Source organism: Myxocyprinus asiaticus, chromosome 20 (genome assembly GCF_019703515.2).
Source record: "Myxocyprinus asiaticus isolate MX2 ecotype Aquarium Trade chromosome 20, UBuf_Myxa_2, whole genome shotgun sequence".
NCBI classification, from domain to species: Eukaryota; Metazoa; Chordata; class Actinopteri; order Cypriniformes; family Catostomidae; genus Myxocyprinus; species Myxocyprinus asiaticus.
The window spans coordinates 43,941,234-43,961,252 of record NC_059363.1 but is presented as its reverse complement, the minus strand read 5'-3'; the positions used below and the strand labels follow the sequence as shown (position 1 = coordinate 43,961,252).

The 20,019-nt window shown below is 39.0% G+C and overlaps 1 pseudogene; it reads right to left on the bottom strand.

Moving 5' to 3' along the window:
- Window positions 1–20,019, bottom strand: part of LOC127410985 (EARP-interacting protein homolog) — a 95,355-nt pseudogene that overhangs the window by 58,798 nt on the left and 16,538 nt on the right.

The window sequence follows — 20,019 nt, the reverse complement described above, 5'->3', positions numbered from 1 at the left end:
ACCTTCCAAAAAGTTCAGCTTTTGTCTCGTCAGTCCACAGAGTATTTTCCCAAAAGTCTTGGGGATCATCAAGATGTTTTCTGGCAAAAATGAGACAAGCCTTAATGATCTTTTTGCTCAGCAGTGGTTTTCGTCTTGGAACTCTGCCATGCAGGCCATTTTTGCCCAGTCTCTTTCTTATGGTGGAGTCATGAACACTGACCTTAACTGAGGCAAGTGAGGCCTGCAGTTCTTTGGATGTTGTTGTGGGGTCTTTTGTGACCTCTTGGATGAGTCGTCGCTGCGCTCTTGGGATAATTTTGGTTGGCCGGCCACTCCTGGGAAGGTTCACCACTGTTCCATGTTTTCGCCATTTGTGGATAATGGCTCTCACTGTGGTTCTCTAGAGTCCCAAAGCTTTAGAAATGGCTTTATAACCTTTTCCAGACTGATAGATCTCAATTACTTTCTTTCTCATTTGTTCCTGAATTTCTTTGGATCTCGGCATGATGTCTAGCTTTTGAAGATCTTTTGGTCTACTTCACTTTGTCAGGCAGGTCCGATTTAAGTGATTTCTTGATTGAGAACAGGTGTGGCAGTAATCAGGCCTGGGTGTGGCTAGAGAAATTGAACTCAGGTGTGATAAACCACAGTTAAGTTATGTTTTAACAGGTGTGGCAAACACTTTTTCACACAGGGCCATGTAGGTTTGGATTTTGTTTTCCCTTAATAATAACAACCTTCATTTAAAAACTGCATTTTGTGTTTACTTGTGTTATCTTTGACTAATATTTAAACTTGTTTGATGATCTGAAACATTTAAGTGTGACAAACATGCAAAAAAATAAGAAATCAGGAAGGGGGCAAACACTTTTTCACACCACTGTATATAACTTTAGCTATTGAACATATACATCTGTAAAACACTTTACACACCTCCGTCATTAAATCAGAAAACATGGCATTTCATATTTCATGTCAATATAAAGATAACATGCTGAATGTGGTGTAGGGTCTAGCTTACTCTTTAACCTAGCTACTGTAACAATGAAAAAATATTTTCACATTCACATGGAAATTCAGGATAAATTAAACGTTAGATTAGATGAACATACCTCTCAAATAACAGCTTTCTTTTTGACCACAAATCGACGTCGTCAACTCATTGGAAGTTGGAGGTAGATGCTAGCTCGTGTCAGCTTCGTGCTTCTGACCGACCATTATACTCCAGACCTGGCGCCCGCTGCCCGCGACCTGCGGCATCTGCCTGCCCACCCGCGGCCTGCCCCTCTCCCCACTGATCAAAGATCAGCTCACACAGCTTCAGTTCCACCACTACTATAATGGTCAGAAATATAAAACTGACCCAGGGTCAGTGTGGCTCTACATCAACAAATGACCTGAGATGTCATCTTTGATTGACAGGTGTTTCTACTGGTTCTTCGTACTTTTGTTGATGAACATGATGAACTACCAATCAGTTCTGGGGTCAAGCCACCCCCTAAAATCGCCACTGGCAAACAGTTCTTTGGAGAATATTTGGCAAATATATGGCACTACAGGCAAAAAAGTTCTTTGGTGAATAGGGATGTCAATTTTCAGACATTTTTATAATCGATTGTTGTGGAAATTAACAATCAATTAATTGATTAATCGTTAACGTTAATATCGCAAAACGCACGTGGAGGACTCCTAATAATATGTGCATGTAGCCTATTGTTTAAATATAATTTAAATGAATACACTTAAGAAATGCAAATATTGGCATTTTCCTCTTAAAATATTCTTAGTTCAGTGTATTTAAATACATTTAGGCTATGTTTAGTTCGGATTTGTAAATTGTTTAATTACTGTTAATGAAATACTGTTAGAAGTAACTTCTATCTAAAGATACTTAAGATATATATCTTGTTTACATATTTGAGTTCATTAAAACTTCACGTTGTGGATTGTGGGATATTTCGGATCTTTGGACTTATTTTTTTATTAGAAATAAAGTCAAATCATAACACGTTGCTTAAACACAGTACATAACATAAGCTACTGCTTCTCTGGTGATAGTGTGATGTCAGCTGACAACATGATCACACGGTAGGTCGGCATATTGTTTCCGATAATTCCGGTACGCTAGGATCGGTGACACTATGCCGACTCACGGATTGCCAGCATCTCTTATCAGATATGTTTGCATCGGTTTAAATTCAGTTGCTTACCCCTGTGGTGCACCCAGAAACACGTTGCATCTGGAAGCATGTCACTTCAGCAGTGGGGGAGACCAGGGTTTGGATCCCATGTCAAGACCAGGGAGTGATCACAATTACATAATCAGTGACAAGCACAATTCAGACATTGCATTTTCACCTCTAGCATTACATTGTTGCTGCACTAATGGTTAGGGTTTGGGTGGTAGACTTTATAAAACAGGCATTTCTCTTCACTGTATTAATGGCTGTACAGCTGAAAACAACTCGCTTCACGTCTTGCTTTTGGCGCCCCTGCGTGGACAATACACCCAGAAAATGGAGCTTACACGTGCCCATACGCCCAACAACACATACCGCTTTGGCCACAGGTGGCAGTATAATGAATTTCGGTAAGTATACACCAATTTTAGCTAAAGAAAATTAACCTAATCTTTCTGATCTCACAGTGAGATCAGTTTGCAGCTGAATGTAGCCTACATTCGTGCTTTCCCAGTGATCACTGAAGTAATTGTAGGTTGGGATGAACCAAGGAGATCAATAGTGCTTGTCTTGTTGTACTTTAACACACTATCACAGTGTGTGTAGAAAACATTAATGTTCATTAATAGAGAAACGATCCAACACTGTTTACATTGAGCCCGCTTCATGATCTGTGTGGCTGTGGCTTCTTCTATGATTTGGATCATATTTGACAGGCAGCACGCAAGCACCCTCTAGTGGCGGGTGACTGTATATACAGTCTTATCAATGTCTGCTGTTAAGATTACTGCGCATTTGTCCTGAAATTAATTAATCGATGATCGATAAGCTTAATCGATCAAATTATTAATGACAATTAATCTATTTTCGATTAATCATTAATATTACTATTGGTGAATATCTGGTAAATATCTCCAACTACTGGCAAACAGTTCAGCGGTGAACCTTTGGCAAATACAGTATCTTCCATTTATGGGAAACAGTTTGGCGAACCTGTCAAATATCTACCACTACTGGGAACCCGGACTTTGGTGAACTTTTGGCAAGTATCTGCCACTACTGGCAAACAGTTTGGTGAACCTTTGGCAAACATCTGCCACGACTGGCACACAGTTTTTTGGTAAATATTTGGAAAATATCTGCCACTACTGGAAAAAAGTTTGTTGGTGAATATTTGGAAAATATCTTCCATTTCTTGCAAACAGTTTGGTGAACCCGTCAAATATCTGCCACTACTGGCAAACAGTTCTTTGGCAAACTTTTGGCAAATGTCTTCCACTACTGGCAAATGGTTATTTGGTGATCTTCTGGCAAATACTGTATTTGCCTCTCAGGGTTGGGGAGTAATGAAATACATGTAACGGGATTACGTATTTAAAATACAAAATATAAATATCTGTATTCCACTACAGTTACAAATAAAATAATTGGTAATTAGAATAGTTACATTCAAAAAGTATTTTGATTACTGAAGAGATTACTTTGCATTTTATTGTCATTTGTTTCATTTAATATTTAGTCCTTTCAGATGGAAAACATTTATACATATAAATGATGTGATCCAAAGTGCATTTGAACAGCGGTGAAACACTTTCTTATGATGTGTTACATTCATACGAGCAGACAGAGAAGTAAGTTTGAAGTAAGTTTGGAGTAGAAGAAATAGAAATAAACCTTGTGTAAATTGTCAGCTTTACGCTAAGATAAAATGCTATTTCTAGCCATTGCACATGCACGTTACCAGACACGATCATATTTTTTTATAAAAGAATTCACGTTGGATCATAATTTCTTTTTTTCTTGTAAGACCTTTGATATTAGTGCAAAAATCTTATTCTTAATACGATAATTTTTGCTTTGTTTTCCTGTAAAAATATCAAAAAATCCTTAAAACAAGATCAATTTGATTCATCTTGTTTTAGAAACAACACTGCATAAGATATTTAGGTTTTTTGTCTTACTGTACTGGCAGAGTTTTTATAGTCAAAACAAGTGAAAAAAAATCTACCAGTGCTGAAGAAGTAATCCAAAGTATTTAGAATACATTACTGACCTTGAGTAATCTAACGGAATACGTTACAAATTACATTTTACAGCATGTATTCTGTAATCTGCAGAGGAATACATTTCAAAAGTAACCCTCCCAACCCTGTTGCCACTACTTAACACAGTTATGGCAAACCTGTGATCTTGGTGAACTTGCAGCAAACCTTTGGGGACAATGGACAGTTGGCAAACAAGTCTTTGATGAACATTTGGAAAATATTTGCCACTACTGGAAAACAATGGACAATTCAGTTCAGCTGTGTTTCACTGAAATGAAATGTACACAAAAATGAAAAATTCCACACTAGCCATGCATACTGTTATACTGTCCTCATCTCTGAGCCAAACTCTTACCTCATGCTCCGTAGATTGTGTCATTGGCTGTTGCCAGCTGGGTGCAGTTGTGATGTGGGCTTTGCCCTCCAGGGTGGCACTGCTCAATCCACGTACAACTCAATCAATGATAGCATATTTAACAGAAATCTGAGGCAAGCCTGCTCACAGACCCTTATGCTCACAGAATAGACCTGTTCTGTGAACACATCAGCGCACATGGGTGAAAAGGACCGAATCCTCATATTGATGTGAGTCAAGGAGACAGGGTTGCATAGTGTACTGTTTATAGTGGTGTAGGGCTTTACTGGTTGTATAGATCAGTGTTACTATCAGAAATAATTCATAATTATTTCTTTAGTTATTAATTAATATTTAAATTAATTAATTGAATCTAACTCATTAAAACCTCATATGGGGCTCCAGTAAATGTAGTGCGCTACGTTTAGGATCGGGTTTGGTTATTAGCAATAATTAATAATTATCAAAGACAATTATTAATTATTAAACTCAATAGAACATTGATGAGAATCAATGTTAGCTTTTTTAATCCTTTAAATCAGCAATTATCAAAGATAATCACTAATCATTAACATCGATGAAACATTAATTAAAATTAACACTAGCTTATTGATCATTCAAATTCAACAATCATCAAAGATAATTATCAATGATCAAAAATCAATTGAATATTAATAAGGATTAATATTGATGGGGCACCACCCTGGAATCAGGGACTAATAACCAGATAGTATAACAGTATCAATATTAGATTGTTTTCTTAGGAAAATCGACATCCGAAGAATATCGATTTTCGGGAAAAAAACAATGAATGAAGGCTTGAATCCAAGCACTGACATCCCGTCAGCATGACACAGGTGTATGCAAAACAAACCAAAACACTTCTCTTTGTAATATAACAAAGTTTATTTATGCAGTAATATCAATTAATAATTAATGCAATGCAGTCAATAAACTTCCGACTTACAACTACAAACTAAACAGTTATATAATTAGATATGGAAATCAAAATAATCCTATAACACATGAGGGTGTGTGTGTGAGAGCGAGTGTGTGTGTGTAAGGAGGGACGCGCACAAAATGGCGGACGTGACTCTCGTGGAGAGTATGTCACGCGAGACTTCCGGCGTGAATGTGGGCGGAGAGAAACCAGTCAATGGCGTCTACCAGTTACCGCATGTATCCGCTTGTACGATAGCTTAGGGACAAAGCTGAGCTTTATCACGAAGCTATCTACTAGCCAAAAATGTGTGCGAGAATGTTTGTGAGGGGTCGCGTGTGTGTGTGTGTGGTTAGTACGAGAGAGAGAGAATTAAGTGATGGCCCCAAAGCCGGTTTCGCGATCGTGGGAGAGAAAGCAGCTGTTAGTTTATCACTCAGAGACGCAGTGGATGGCTCGTAAACCGTCCCGTGGTCTTTGATTCTTTAATGGATAAACTCAGTTTGCCGGTCTCACCCGCGATGGCGGAAATGCACAACAGTCCAATGTGGTTGGACTACAATACAGCAAATCTCATTCGTGATAATTAATACCCTGAGTATTAGCAATGAGTGGACATGGCGGTCCGTATACTGTACAAGCAATAACCTTGATACACAAGAATAACACACTATAATATTCTATCTCTGCCCAGACGTAAACCTCTTACTTGAATCACATGAGGACATAGAATGTGTGTTCATCCATCCTTTAACTCCGACTCGGTTCCTGGAGGCTTGGGTGATGACGGGAGGCCGTTTCCTCACTCTGTCGGCGGGCGGTACGGCTGCTGATTCTCGGCAGGCTGGCGGAGAAATCAGCGACGTCGACTTGATTGAAGATGGAAGAGAAATCTTTTCTCTCTTCACTTCTGCAGGCAAATGGATGAAGATGCGGATTGCTCGGCGGTCTCCTTCGGATCCGTTAGAGTGTTCGGTGGAACACAGAGTAATCTCAACTCATCCAGCGAGATGGAGATTGTATGGCCACAGTTTCAAGTTGGACGTTACTTCCTTGTGCCACGAGGCTACACCTGAGAGCAGCGATGAGCTACGTCTACGCATGGCGAGCAAAGTTGCTGGAAGCAAATCCCGGAAGCATTTTAGAGGTATTTCTACTCCTGATGATGTCATGGTTGAGGTGCGTTCTGTCGTGTGCCTCATCCAATAGGAGTTGAGAGTTCGATCCTTTAGTGAGCAAGACTTCATGGGATTTGTAGTCTGTTTTGGACTCCCTTTGTTTGATTTTGGCGCGATTTTTATCAGTAAAATTTTTGACTTGGTATGTGGGCCTGAGTTAGGTTTTACGACTGTGTTAGGCCTGCCTTTGTCTTCTATCTGAATACATGAGGCCCAGCAGTGGAAATTCAATGGAAAAGCTGCTCTGAGCCTGCAATGATTCCAGATTGTTCAGATTGTGAGCCAGCTATTAGACGTCTCCACAATGAGGAACCAATACAGACTATGGAACTGCGGAGACTGTCAGTATCCCGTACACATTTCTAATCCATTGGCAAGTGTTTGACCATTTATTTGTGTCTTATGGAGGCATATGGCACCAGAGAAAGCAAGCTGACTGTTTTTAATTATATTTATTTATTGTTTTGATTTAATATTGCCTCCACAAAGGGGAAATGTGGCTATGTCAGTCAATGTCAGCTCAAGATCATCTTTCTGCTGCTTGAACTGAAACTTACACAGAAAGTCTTGCTAAAGCCAGATGTACACTGTGTGATTTTGTCTGTCCTTTGCAATTTTGGCTCGACAGATCAGTGCGATATGACCCCAGTGTAATCTTGGGTAAAAGCCAAATCACATATAAACTGTCGCTTATGCTTACATCAGACTCTGCGATACACATCTTAGCAGACATTTGTCATGACTGGCAAACTAAATAATGAGATATTTATACTGCATATGATATAGACAAGTGTCTCTCTCTCTCTCTTTCAGTGTCATGCTCTCTCTTTCTCTCTCACACACACCTATGTCATCCATTGCTGTGCTCGTATTGGTTCTTTATTAGACAGCCTTTATAGGAACAGTCACACTGCAGGGCTGCGATCCAAAATGTCTGACACTGCCAGAAATCCAGAGGCTAAGATTCAGTGCAAGGACAATCAATCATTCATTAATGAGCATGTCACTCTAAACAAAGACTGCCAATCTCTTACAATCCCCAAAATTTGTTTCAGACAGCAAAATCATGGCAAAAATCATCCAGTGTGCACCTGAACCTAACTGTAACCAAATTCTTTTATAAGAAGAAACTTGACATTTACTATGTTTAATATTCAAGAAAGATCCAGGAAAATAAAATCTAAAACATATTCTAAGTATGTGAATACAAACGCTTCTATTACATACCTCATGGCTTCCCGAAATATGTCAGAATACTTAGAATATTCATAACACAAATATCCACAGCATTTGGTGGCCTGGGTAGCTCAGCGAATAAAGATGCTGACTACCACCCCTGGAGTCGAGAGTTCGAATCCAGAGTGTGCTGAGTGACTCCAGCCAGGTCTCCTGAGCAACCAAATTGTCCCAGTTGCAAGGGAGGGTAGAGTCACATGGGGTAACCTCCTTGTGGTCGCTATAATGTGGTTCGCTCTCGCGTGGTGAGTTGAGCATGGATGCAGAGATAGCGTGAAGCCTCCACATGCGCTATGTCTCCGTGGTAACACGCTCAACAAGCCATGTGATAAAATGCGCAGATTAATGTCTCGGACGCTGAGGCAACTGAGATTCATCCTCTGCCACCCGGATTGAGGCGAATCACTACGCCACCACGATGACTTAGAGTGCATTGGGAATTGGGCATTCCAAATTGGGTAGAAAAAAAAATGCATTGCATTTTCAGTGCTGCCACAATGGGCACTATATTGGGCATTCGTATACAAATGTTTCTTCTACCATCAGTTTTCTCTTTCAGGTCAACTACTGTCATGGCAAGAAACAGTTTGAAAAGGCTGTTTCTCAATGTGCATTCTTATGTGTTTTTCAATTCTTGTGGACTCGTTCAACATCATAAAATTAATAAAATTACCCGGATGTGTTCTTGATCAGGCCAGAATTTGAGGATGCATCGGATGGTGACTTGTGAGCAAAACTCATTTGAAGCCCTAGAAGTCATAGCGCCACTACAGTGGCAGACAAAGGACATATATCATTGTGTTTTCCCTCAAGAGTTTCCTGCTGTAAGCTTGGAAAGACTGATGGCTCGTGAGATTCGCCATCAACATTTGTTGTTTTGTTGGGCATCATTTGAATAAAGTAATAAACACATGGGGAAAACAAGTGTTAATGGACTTTATTATTTTAACAAGTGACTAGTCCTGCAAAACCTCATTGGTGTGATGTCTCTGGTGTGTGACAATGCCAGTAGTTTTCTCACTAGCTACAAATGTGCTGGGACGGGCAATTGCGCAACAGGAAGATCACAGCACATCTCAAAGATCGCAATAGATGCGTTCTACATACTCATGTCCTTCCGAGTTCATTCATTGAAGGTAGCTTGGCAAGACCGTTCTTCATAAAAATGCAAGTCCATTCTCTGCATTCTTAGCATTGAGAAGCACCTAAAAAGTCTCTGCTGAGCTTGGAAGGAAGAGAAAGTTAAAGTGTCGACATGTTTATAACTAACTACCTAAACAAAAATGTCTCCAGTTTAATGGTAGACATTTGAAGGCAAGTCTATCTCCCAGTTGAGAAGTGAGGTTTGCTACCATCACAGTAATGCAAGAATGCACAATAAGTATGCATAATGGGACCAGGGCCAGACTTAGGGTGGCGGGGGCCCCTGGGCTGGATTCTTTGTTGGGGCTCTACCTATACCATAAAATATTGCACTACCATTTTGGAAAGAAAAATGTAAGGTATTTCAGAGAGAACCATTTAAGCATAGCGCTGAGTGCTTCAGGCTCTAGTTACAAACACAGAGAGAACAAAAGCATAGTATGAGTGACATCAAAAATATTCTGTAATCACTCTGCTAGAACTCCACTCTAGGTTTTTCTTATCCCGCACCTCACTATATTTTTAAATGTACATATGTAAATGGAATGGCATACATCTATATAATTATCAGGGGAAAAAAAATAAAAATAGACATAACGATGGATAAAAATAGACCATGGCTTTTTATTTGGAGCATGGATTTGGTATGATTTTTTTTTACCATTTCGTTATTTTGATTATATTTTTGTTTCGTTTGAAGTGTAATTTGAATTTAGAAATATTTTTGGTTTAATTTTTTTGTGTTTCAAAAAATGAATTTCATTGTTCAAAATGAAAATAGAAGTGAAGTGCATGATGATACAATCACTATTAATCCTGGCCATGATCTGTGTGTCATTAGATGAAAATTATTAATAATACATTCCCTATAATTAATCAAAGTGTATTGTATTTTCCGGAATATAAGTTAAAAAAAAAATTTCATCATCTGAAAGGTCCTGCGACTTATAGTCCATAGCCACTTACATACATAATTTCTATGTAACTGATGCCGGCTGGTCAAACACACGCCAGTGTTTCCCATTAATGACCTAGACTATGGCGGCAGTATTTTTACACTTCTTATAATAACATAAAAGATCTCTAACGATGTGTTTTCTGCCGTTGCTTCTGCAAAGCATCTCTCACTCCCAGTCAATCATTCAGTCAGTGAATTGGATAATTAATACATTGCAAAGAGGGTTTCAAATATCAGAAATATCCATAGATAAACAGTCGCTGATGTTAATGAATGAATAGAACACAGGAGGCATATTAAGCTGTTTATTTATAATGCACAGCATAGAGTTACAGATGTTATAAACAGATCTGGCATACTTGTCGCGTTTCTTTCATGAAATATAAAGCAAACTCTCCCTTTATAACAAGCCGAAAAACACTGTGATACAATTTGTAGATTCTGAGGTACTGTAATCTTCACAGAGCACATTAGAAGTCAGGTGGCTGCTCCTGATTCCCGGTGCCTGCCAAATGCAATCTCTGTCAGTGCAACTTCTACACAGATGAGACTGTGGGGTTTTTTCTCTCAACAATGCCGGTGTGTCTTATAGTCAAGTGCGACTAGAATCAATATGCATTTTCCATGCATATAAAAGGAGCGTGTGACTGCCATAGAAATATCCCTAGCATTCATCAAGGACACAATTCATGAACAAAGGAACGCAATTTTCAATTCTTCAAATTCATTGCATACAGTCCATTTATACTACCAATTTCTTATGAATGTGTTGTCTGGTTATATTGCTGGTGCTTGAGGGAATGGACTATATGATAGGACGCAGACTGTGGAATAACCAGAGAAGAACCTCAGAATTCAATTGCACTTGACCCAGCCCATTTACACCTTGCATTGGCGATTTCCCCAAACCCATTTGCGCCTAGTCTTAGCGCATGCTTGCATGAAAATACCAAAACTTCATAGTCATGCCCACTGACTTTGCGCTTATGACTTAAAGCATGGTGCTGCACTTAGCGCTAGCACTCTTAAAATAGGGCCCAATTTCTTTTATGACATTCATTAATATTTAATACCTTTCAGCACCCTGATAAGATTACATAATATTACAGTGTTTCTGTGCTATTTTCCTGTTAAAGAAACATACTGTACATTTTGGAAAAAGTTTCAGCCTGTTAGTTGAGCACCTTTGGACTGGACAGCTCCTGAAACAAAGAACTTATATGAAGAATGAATAGCGAGCGATATTTGTGCCAGTTCAAGCAAAACATATGACATTATGACTAGTGCTAAAACAGTCAGTCGATGTTATCAACAATGTCGACAATAAAAAATTGATGAGAAAAATGTTCTTTGTCGAATAGTCGTTTGATCTCATTTAACGTAGCATGAGATCAGATTAAACTCTGATGATGGGCGAGAGCAGCACTGCTGACTGAGGAAAGGAAGAATTACACAGCTCACAGTCCAGATGCACTCTAAACTTTCCAAACAGCTTCAGGTGATGTAGATCGCAAAGTATGAGGGAATTATAATGCAAAAATACAAAATAAGTAAATACAGAAGCACTCTCGTTGTGGAATAAGTGGAACCGGTGCTGCCACTCCGCTGAAGCAAAACTTGCGTGTGGAGTATTTTTAAAGGAAACTCCCTGGCGTTACATCTTTAGTGCAGTTATATTTAATGCGTTATAGCTTTATTAAAGTTCAAATAATACGGAAGCAGCTATGAGTTGCGCGAATGTCCCGATCTAAGTGGGAGAGATTGAAACTGCACCAGGCTGATGCACCCTATGTCGCGGGAACACTCGTCCCTCGAGCGCGCACGCTTGCTGCAGCTAGATTATAATGTGATGGCTCTTAGACAATTTTAAATGGAAAACAAGACAAAAACTCTTGATAACAATAGGATTTTTTGCAGTGAATTTCTTTACTGAATTAAATTTAATAAAAAGTATTTTTTCCCCTTTAATTCAGTGAATGTCATTTAGAGGTATTTTTCAAAGATAATTTTGTCCTCTTTATTGTTAGTAAGCACGTTTAATACAACCTTTAAGTTGGGCACAAGCTGAATAATTTGGTTAAGAGCTAATGATTAATCGTTGCAATAATTGCCGAATAGTCGAATAATCATTCTAATAATCGTTAGTTGCAGCACTAATTATGACCTTAAAGGTTTTAGTTGAAACGTTATTGGGAAACTCAGCCCATGATGGAAATTTTACAGTCTGACTGATGGATAATAGTTATTTGTAGTGCAATACTATCCCCCATGTCATTCGCCCACACTTAATTTTAAACACTTTTATGTAACATTTTAAGCACACAGGGAACATTTTCTTTCAAATTAGCTAATAAAATTGGAAACAAATTTCAAAATATATCTGGCGCATCAGCTGCATGCAGTTACTGACTGGTGAACTAATAATAATGCACGGGGGCATTGACAGAATTCAGGCAACAGCAAGAGGTAATCCTGGAAATTCTTTTGTCTTTGGTTTAATGAAAAAAAAAAGGTTGTTCCTGTCTTCTATTATGTTCAGCAGAAATATCCATTTGTTTTGGGTTTTCATTTCTTGAACTGTTTGTTTCTAATCTCTGATACAAACTGACTAGGCTATGTTAGTTGGTGTTTAGGTTGTTATAGTATTTGCAAGGACGATATATTACTATGATAATATTTCAAAATTTTGAATAGGGTATGTCGAAGAGGATAGAGAGAGAGACGTACAGTAAACCGCCTCAAGTTTTTCCTTCTGTGAACGGAGCACTTTGTCATGTTTTTGGCCACGTGTCTTTGTAAATTCCAAAATTATTTTTGCTTATGGTAATTACCTCCTCACACTCACGTACATCCTGACCATCTGTAATTTTCAGTGAGCATTTGTCACTTTCTTACAATATTTGACAATCCATCCTTCTTTCTGAAAGATTTTAATTAGCTGACATACGTTATATTTGTAAAGGTGGGCCCCCTACTGGGTGGGGCCTATGGGCTGGAGCCCAGTCTAGCCCAATGGTAAGTCCGGCCTTCAATGGGACTGTGTGCTTTAATTGCATTGGTCAGTTCACATCTGCACTTGTGTACTTAAAGAATGCAAAGAGAATCGATCTGGCCTTAGACAATTCACAGTATTTGGAGATTTTAAAAATTAAAAATTGAAAATACTGACAAGCATTATAGCTACTACAAAAGCAATCAAAAAATGGCACTTTTTCTAATAAATAAACACTTAGTGCATTTGTGTGTTGTTATTGTGTTCAGTACTCAGTTGCTGTTATAAAAGCAGAGGAGAAGCCTGATTTTCTTCTATCTTTGCCCCTTTCTCTGTTTTTTATTTTATTTTATTTTTCAGGGTTTGTTGCTGTACTGTAGCTTATTGACCACAGAGAGAAAAGATTCAATATTCCAGCTCAAACACCAGCCTGAGCTTGTGAACAATAACACAGCCATGTTTTGGCACAGTCACGTCCTGCTGCATGTGCCAACCACACCACACTGCAGTTCCGTTCCAGAACCTAGTGAGCCACCTACCTAGACAGGATTCTATGGAATCATAGGCATGTTTCTGACACAAATGCAGTGCCAAATGGAATGCAACATAATTATGCTGCATTCAAAATGATTTGTTTTTGCCCAGTTCTAAAGGCAGTATTGCATATATCCTACAGTGAGAAGGCAATACCAGAATGCATTGCGACAAGCTCAGTGAAAGTGTCAGACCAATCAAGAATTACTGCTGACAAGTATCAATTAAAATATTTCTATAATCTTATTCAGTATTGAACATTTTACCCAATATTTCTGTTTATGCTTATTGGGTATCACGTTGTTAGCTTTGCAACATGCAAATGACAAACTCTATTGGAATCAATTGGGAATCTTTTACAAGCTTCATGTAAATAGCTCAATTTGTTTGTCGTGCAGAGTTGTCACCTATGTAGAACATCCCAAACTAGATAGGTAAAGTTTGCCACGACAAATTTTGATGATGGATTGACAGTATTGATAGTTTTAAAGGGATAGTTCATCCAAAAATGAAAATTCTCATTTACTCACCCTCATGCCATTCCAGATGTGTATGACTTTCTTTCTTCAGCTGAACACAAATGAAGATTTTTAGAAGAATATTTCAGCTCTGTTGGTCCATACAATGCAAGTGAATGGGTGCCAAAATCCTGAAGCTCCAAAAAGCACATATAGCCATCATAAAATTAATCTCTGTGGAATAAAATAAAATACGACTCCAGTGGATTAATTAATGTCTTCTGAAGCAAAATGCTAGGTGTGTGTAAGAAACAGATCAATATTTAAAACTTTTTTTTTACTAAAAATGTTCGCTTCCGGCCGATGGTGGAGTTCAAACTGCCTCTCACGTGACATAAGCACGTTATTGTCGGATCCCTTGGCTGGTCTGAAATCATCAAGGGAAAAATGTTCACTGCACACCCTTAATATTTTTAGTGACTCAATGGGTGTATTGATATCCCAGTGAACAGTGAGCAGCCATAGCTTCAGTTGCTCAGGATCATTGATAGGAAATCTGTGAAAAGATTGATACCCACGGGCGTAATCTAATGTTCAAGTGAACTTCAGATCCCACTATGTTTTTTCAGATCCGACCTCAATAGACTCCTAAAAACCCAAATCAGACCCATCAGACCACATCCAGACCCCATTAGAACACATCAGACCTCCAAGCAACCACATCAGACACCATTAGACCACATCAGACCCAATTAGACCACTTCAGATTCCTTTATATCCCAAGTAACCATCAGACAACTTCAGAAGACCTAGAGACAGCAACAGACCCCCCCCCCCCCCCCCCACCAAACCACACTATACCACATCAAAACTCCTAGAGACGACATTAGCCCACTTCAGATATCATTATACCTCTTTAGACCACTTCAGACAAAATTAGACCCCACAGGACCACATCAGACCCATTTAGCCTCATCAGATCCCAGTAGACCTCATTGGACCCCCAATAAACCACATTAGACCACTTCAGACCCCATTAGACCTCATCAGAACAAATGTATACCTTATTAGACCCCAAAGAAATCTCATCAGGCCACTTCAGACCAAATTAGACCCCATATGACCACATCGGACCCCATTAGACCTCATCAGCTCCCATTAGACCTCAATAGACCCCCAAGAAACCACATCAGACCACGTCAGACCCCATTAGATCCCTAATAAACCACTTCAGATCACATTTAACTGACTTAGGACTAATTAGACCAATTCAGATCCCATTTGACCATATCAAACCCCGGTTAGACCTCTTCAGACCTCCAAGAAGCCAAATCAGACCATATCAGACTACAACAGATTTCATTAGATTGCCTAGAGACCACAACAGACCACTTATGCCCCCCTCAAACCACATTATACAATATCAGAACCTCTAGAGACCACATCAGACCACATTAGACCCAATTAAATAAATCCAGATCACATTAGACCTCATAAGACCTCCAAGAAACCACTTCAGACAACATTAGACCACTTCAGAAACAATTAGAATATTTCAGATCCCATGAGACCCCCCAAGAAACCACATCAGACCACTTCAGGCCATATTAGAACCAATCAGACCACTTCAGATCCCATTATACCCCCCCCCCACAAGAAACCACACTGGGCCACTACAGATCCTATTAAACCAAATCAGACCCAATTAAACCTAATCAGACCTCCAAGAAGCCACATCAGACCATATTAGACCACATCAGAATCCATTGAGACCACACCAGACCACTTTGTATCCCATTAGACCTAATTGGACCCACATCAGACTTTGTCAAGCCAACATAATCAGACACTTATGAGGTTTCATTTAAGCAAGGATGCTGACTTAGAAGACAGCTGCTTATGTTGACACTAGACAGCTAGGCAGCTCACAAGGTCTTGGAACAGAACCAACATTGCCATTAATGATGTTAAATGAAGTAAAGAGCTAGCCAGCACAACAACATTTGCATTTGTTTGCCCAAATGTGATTGTAGGTTTGGCAGGTGCACATTTGTGAGTGTAGATACGTGAAAATGTTTCTCACTTCGTTTTGCGTTTTTGAAATTCAGTGATTCTAAATAAAACACTGGCAGACTGAGGCGGCGTAAGATAAACGCATCAACCTGAGATTTTCTGAAGAACAGAGGGATGAGAGGATGGGGGAGGGCATTGATGAGTGTGTGTGTGTTGTGAGGGTGGGGGCGGTATGAGTGAGCATTTGCATGAGGCAGTTTAGCATTTTTCACGACACTGCTGGATTCTAGCTGTGCCAAGAGCTTTCCAAACATCCTTTCTCTCTCTCTCTCTGTTTCTGCCTCCCCCTCTTCAGGCCTCTCTCTCACTCTCATTATAATGGGCGTACTGCACTCAGCAGGCCTTGCTACTCGATAACCTCCTCTCACTTTGCATGCAAAGCTGACTTTAGTGGGACCTCATGGAGAGACATGGCGTGATGTCAACGGTGGGCCTTTTCTCCAGCATCCGCTGAGAGCCTGAGTGTTTTCACACGTGGCGGTTCGTCAAATGTCGAGTCAAGGTTATGTTCTCAAAAGCCTGTGACACTGCAGCCTGTGAGTGCCGGTCTGAGAGGCATTAATTAGTAATGACTGCAGATGATTTTTAATGAGTATTCAGTGCAAAGCCTTTCTTACTAATGGCACATTCAGTGACCCTGCTAAAGTTGCTCTACACTTGGACTGTCAGACCAGTGGACTACACAGACAAAAACGTATTTTCGTAGCTTGACAAAATCTGGTCATGCTATTGTATGTATCTCCTTGTGTGTTGCACAGAAGAAAGAAAGTCATACAGGCTTGAAATGGCATAATGGCATCCCTTGTCATCACTTACAATAAGTAAGTGATGACAAGGGATGTGCGGAACAACTAATTTCACTGACTTTAAACGAAAATTGTGGAGTCGACTAGTCTAAAATGGAACCAACCTTTAGAAAACAGTAAAAAAAAAAAAAATGTTTATATGACCTATTTAAAATACGTAATCTATTCCAAATCTGACACTAAATTCCGCTGAAAAGAGGCATTTATCTGTGGCGTGCTCGTCTACAATAAATACAGAACCTGACACAAATTCACTGAATCAACGTTAGCGAATACAAGCATATTAATTGAAAACAATTGAATGAATAGTGTAGGACCAATAAAGCAACCCTAACAGCCTGTTCTAAATGGAATTCACCAAGTAAATTTACTTAACATATTAAAACAGTCAGAACATTGTAGGGAATAATTAACAGGTAAGCCAAATCTGAGAGAGAGAAAAATATGCACTGAAAATATACATGTATTTCACAACGTGCATTAGCCATTGATCTAATGTGACAGCTGTTCAGTAAAGAACGTTAACCAATAACAGTTACGATGTAAAGCTATAGGAAAGAAAAAAATAGGCCTGTGATGTAGCCTACAATAAACCTAGTGTATTCTAAACATGACGTGCACACAGAATAAAAGATAGTTAAACCCGTTAAGCAGTCAGGACATCGTTTAATATACAGTTTGGTATATGGAGCATGGAGCAATGGAAGAAGGTGGCCTGGTCTGATGAATCACATTTTCTTTTAGATCATGTGGACGACTGGGTGCATGTGCGTTGTTTACCTGGGGAAGAGATGGCACCTTGCAACTTACAGGACTTAAAGGATCTGCTGCTAACATCTTGGTGCCAGATACCACAGGACAACTTCAGAGGTCTTATGGAGTCCATGCCTTGAAGGGTCAGAGCTGTTTTGCTGGCACGAGGGGGACCTAAATGATATTAGGCAAGTGGTTTTAATGTTGTGGCTGATCGGTGTATAATTATTTGTGTGAATAATTTTAACACAACACAACATTTTAAAAGTGTCTTTTGCAGCTAATCCTAAAGTAACAAGTCAAGAGATTTATTGAAACATGTAGTGTCCATGCTGTCTAATGGTGACTGTAAATGTGTTTCTCTGGTATGAAACTAAATATGGTAACTGACATGCAGTGCTACTGTCATGACTCCTGAACTCCTGCCTGAGAAGAGAGCCTGTAAAATACAGCAATTGTAAAATAATGAGCTGGAATCTCATTGTGGACTTAGTGGAGCTCTCCAGCAGGTTCCACAGCAGCACATGGTTTTCAGCCAGAGAGATCACATGCTTGCCATCACCCATGGGCTCCTACAATACACTGCAGGAGACACAAGAGAAGAGATTGAGGAACTCACAGCCATCCATTTTCAATGTCTGTCTCCACTAGATTTACCATATAAAGCAATGTTTGAATGGTTCTCTCTGCATATGCATGAATGATGTTGGGTTTGGCTGTGAGGTATGGTAACTACTGCATGGCATTGCTCTGTTATCACTGGCTATCCAGACATCAGATGCACAATACAGCAACAGAAAACATCAGTGTGAGATGAACAATTGGACAGTTAAAATGTCAAAGTCATATTTTGGAATCCATCACACTCTATTATTTGTATATCCCTTTTGAAAGAAGAGGAGATGAGAGCATTTACTGAAAATGTAAATAGTAAGATGGGATTCATTTAACTCACACACATACAGTACATCCTTGCATACATAAATTCAAACCGCACAGAAACTTGGTCCATCAGAATTAATTTAACCCGCAGTACCCACCATATCTGCCATCTATAGTTTCCAACTGTATTTGGTAGCATTTCATTTTAGTTAACTGAAGCATCCAGTTTTGTTTTTGTTTTTTAATCACAATCAAATCATAAAATAAAGCTGCAAAAGCAATTATGGGGCCAAGCACACCAACAGCAACAATGGCAATAATATATTTGATTGCCTAAAATTATCCCCAGAGATGGCATAATCAAGGTGATCAAGTATCAAGTTGAATTACTTAAAACAGAAATTAAACGGCTTATACACTTTGACCAATAGGTGGCGTTGTCACCAAATTAATATGGTAATGTCACAGTGTTCCGCCATTTATGTGGGGCACAGTTGGAACACATGGCAAGTTTCATGTCAATACGTTAGCATTGCTGATATGTAGCTTCAGATCCTTTTTGGTATTTTGTCATCAAATTTAATGATGTAACCCAAGATAGGTTAAGAATAAAAAAATAAAAATAAAAACTTTTGATAACTTTTGGTCAGCATTGTCTGAAGATGATATCAGCCCAATTTGGTGAAGACTGACTGCCAGCCAGAAATGGTAGAACACTAACCGATTCAATAGGTACATCTGAAACTCATTTACGAATGAATGGGGAAGATGTTAACATCCAAATTATGAGAATTATTCATCTGGCCAAAAGGATGGAGAGTGCTATATTATTAATCTGTAAAGTGGTAAATTTAGAATTTTCTGGGAACAACACCAAATAAAGTTGATATTGTGTTGAGGTCTATTATAATGGAGCAAAAATGTTTCAATGACATTTAAATAATCTTCCATCAGAACCTTAATAATTTTGGACAAGAGCCAAAGAATAAAACAAAGATGCTGGATATACAGCAAAGCATGGACAGGTAGGGTCAAGATCTGGAAAATTTAGCTGAGTTGAGCTCTAGTCTAGAGCAGTGGTTTTCAACTAGTTCTCAACTTTGTTTCGGGACCCAAATTTTACATTGGACATCAAGTGGCAAGTACAAAATATAACGTGCATTTAATGCATCCTGGGTTGTATTTTCATTTATCATGCATAATTTTGTTCATAGTTTTCAAGTATATGGGCATGTATCAAGTGGCATTATTTTTGTTGTTGATGTCAACAAAAAAAGAAGTGCAAAATGATTAATCATTAGGCCGGCCGCTGAAACATTTTCAATGGGAAAGATATGGCATGTTCTTTCCCTGCTATCCGCGACTCAGTCTGAACAGACCTGCAACCCACCAGTTGAAAAACACTAGAATTAACTTCCCAAAATATACTCACAAGTATCCAGTTGTCCAATGTTGTATTAAAGTCGCTCTCCCAAAGAGACTGGGCTTTTTTGCCTGTTTCTTT